The sequence below is a fragment of the Petaurus breviceps genome, unplaced genomic scaffold (assembly GCF_028583685.1).
Source record: "Petaurus breviceps papuanus isolate PSGF00001 unplaced genomic scaffold, PetGlider_PUasm1.0 175, whole genome shotgun sequence".
Lineage (NCBI taxonomy): Eukaryota > Metazoa > Chordata > Mammalia > Diprotodontia > Petauridae > Petaurus > Petaurus breviceps.
Window position 1 is genome coordinate 42,843,635 of NW_027185764.1, and position 3,156 is coordinate 42,846,790.

Sequence of the window (3,156 nt, forward strand, 5' to 3'; positions counted from 1 at the left end):
TATATTATTCTCACTTCATTCTGCATCATTTCATATCACCCAACATCCTCTGTAATCATCTGTTCTTACGGTGCAATTATGCCATTGCATTTGCAGACCTCAAATGATTCAGTCATTTCCAAATGATCTAAGAGGACATCTAAAGCACCCTCTTAGGTTTTAGTCCTTTTCTTTTCTTTTCCTCTTTTTTAATCTCACTTCAGGATCAGAAAGTCTGGTTGGGCTATGGCTATTCCCTAGTCAATATTATTTTCCCTCTTAAACCCCTTGAGATCAGTGGGACCACTATTAGAAGCATCATTCAAATCTAGCAGTCCTCCTCCTAACCCCCTGTAACTATGGTAACTGTTGGTCCCATTTCCATTGATATAAAACACCTCCTGTGTGCTAGAAACAGCTGATGTTGAATAAGTGACCTGGGCCACCTCTTGTTTATACTGTTTGTCAGCTGAAGCAAACTCATCCTGCTGTCTGTCCAGATACATCTTCTTTGCAGCATTTTTACCCTCACTCACAGGCTGAAGCCAAGATACTCTGACTTTGCTGTGGGAAGGTGAGGAGGAATAGGCTGAGAATTAAAAGCTTCCAGTCACTTAGCTTCTATTCCATTTGTCTTTTTAATTTTCTAGAATCTTCTTGCTCATCATGGTCATCTTCATCCTCATTTCCTTTGCTCATTCATAAGTCCTCACTGCCTCTGTCTGCACTCTCATTCTTCCCATATTTGTAACTTGAGTAGCTATGTGCAGGGGATGGTTTCTAAACCAAGGGCCTAGAGCTTTCAATGACTGCATATCCAGTTTTTTTTTAGTTGTGTTTTTTTCTGGAAGTTCAGTGATTCTGAAATAAAATTTTCTTAACTTCTTTTCTAAGTCAGTTTTTTTAGTTTCAAATATCTTAAATTTTCATTTATTTTTAAAATAATTATATTTTGTTCTAATATTTTTTGCAATCACATGGGATAATTGATTCCTCTTAGTTTAATCTAATTTTTAGGGAGTCCATTATTTGAGTAGTTTTTACTGCTTTCTATTTTCTATTTGTTCTTTCAATTCTTTCCTCAGAAGATTTTATTTAATACTTATTTTTATCTCTTGCATCTTTTCTTCAAATAATTCATATATTTTTGTGTGAATTTTTTCTCCCTTTGAGTGTTTTTGGTTTTTTTTTGTATTTTTAACTTAAATACAAAACAAGAAAAGAAAAAGGAAACTAACATAAATACTAAAACTAAAACAATACAAGATAAGAAAAGAAAAAAAACTAATCTCCATGTACATAGCAGAATGTGAGAGAGCATTCAAAATATGCAGCAATAAATTTCCTTTTTAAGAAAGCCTATATAATATTTTTTTTTCTTGAAATTTTAGGAAATTGTTTATCTAGAGATCAACTTTTTTTTAAACTTGTTAGCGTCTTCTTTGGTACTCATCTTTTCAGGTTTAGTACCTGAAGTTTAGCTTTGCACTGGGGCCAGGCTCCACCTACCCTCTGCTGTGCTTTGGTATTTGATGATCAGGCATTTGATTTTACCCTATTTCCCCTGCATCTCTGGAGCCCTCTATAACATTGACTTTAAATAATGTGAAAAGACCATATTTTGGTGTTTCCAAGTTTCCCACTCTGAAACTTTCTGACTTCCTTGGGTCTTTTATAGGGGAGTCATCAAGTCTCACTCCCACCAGACCCACTGAGTGACATGTGTACTTAGCCATCACTGTGCTGAGAGGCTTGTTTGTACTGTCATTGGTTTTGCTGTCACACTGCTTTCCTATGATCTTCTGGCATTTAAGAAGTCCCTTTGGTTTCCTATTGGATTTTTTTTTCATTTTTACTATTTTTTTCATTTTTAGCATATTTTTTCAATTTAAGTTCCAAAAATTTTCCCTTCACCTGGTCTCTTCACCAACCATTGAGAAGGCAAGTAATGTATCAATTATACATGTAAAAACTTGCAAATCATATTTCCATAGTAGCCATGTTGTAAAAATAATAGCAAAAAAATAAAGTGTGTGTGTATACACACACACATATATATACATATATATAAATACATATATATGTATGTATGTATATATACATGCACACTTCAATTTGCATTTAGGGACCATCAGTTCTAGATAGCATTCTTTATCATGAGTCCTTCAGCATTGTCTTAGATTATTGTCTTAAACAGAGTAGCTATCTTTCAGTCAATCATTGTTAAAATATTGCTATTACTGCATACAATAGTCTCCTAGTTCTTTGTACTTCACTTTGTATCAGTTCAAATAAATTTTCCAAGCTTTTTCTAAAATCATCTTGCTTATCATTTCCTAAATCCTGGTCATCATTTCCTACAGGATCAATGGTATTCCATCACAATCACATACCACAACTTGTTCAGTTATTCCCAGATTCATAGACATTCCTTCAATTTCAAATTCTTTACAACTACAAAAAGAGCTGCTATAAACAATTTTGTACACAGTTTCTTTTCCTTTTCCTTTGATCTCTTTGGAATATAGATCAAGTAGTAATATGTAAAGCCAGTCATGAGGAGCTCTCCTGAGGACTGCTGCTCTGAATAATTTTAAGGATCTAATTGCATAGTATAGTGAACTCTCTATACAGTAATAAACTAAAGCAAAACATTCAAGAAACTAAAGCACAACATGCACAAAAATACAACATAACAGTTTATTACTGTTTATTACTACCTGGTGATCAAGTAGTCTTAAACATCCACCCCTAGGTCACAGTAAATCACAATCTCCTCAGTCAATACAAAGTGTCTAATTAGTAAAGTCTTCTTTCATCTTAACTAGAGGTTGGCTTCCAATCATCCTTAAGCCAATAATCCTTAAGGGATAGCAGAAAGTACAAACATCATCCACCCCTAGGTCACAATTAAGTTACCATCTCTTCAGGCAAAGTAAAAGTCACAGTATCCAAAGTAAAGTCCTCTTTCATCTTGACTCAAAACTGGCTTCCAAATCCAATGGCTCTTCCTCCATTGACTGACTGCTCCCAGCTCTTGCTTGGATTCACCCATAGGTGAATCCTATGTGTAGATTCACACATAGGCAGCTCTTTGCTCCAGTTCTATATCTCAGCTCTAGAGTTCAACTTCAGTCCAAACTCTTTGCAGCTTCTGTTTCTAGGAAAATAAAGTTT

General features: G+C 34.5%; 1 pseudogene; it reads right to left on the reverse strand.

Moving 5' to 3' along the window:
- Nucleotides 1–203: 203 nt before the first annotated feature.
- On the reverse strand, nt 204–2,952 carry LOC138159192 (nucleolar protein 4-like; annotated as a pseudogene).
- Nucleotides 2,953–3,156: the final 204 nt, after the last annotated feature.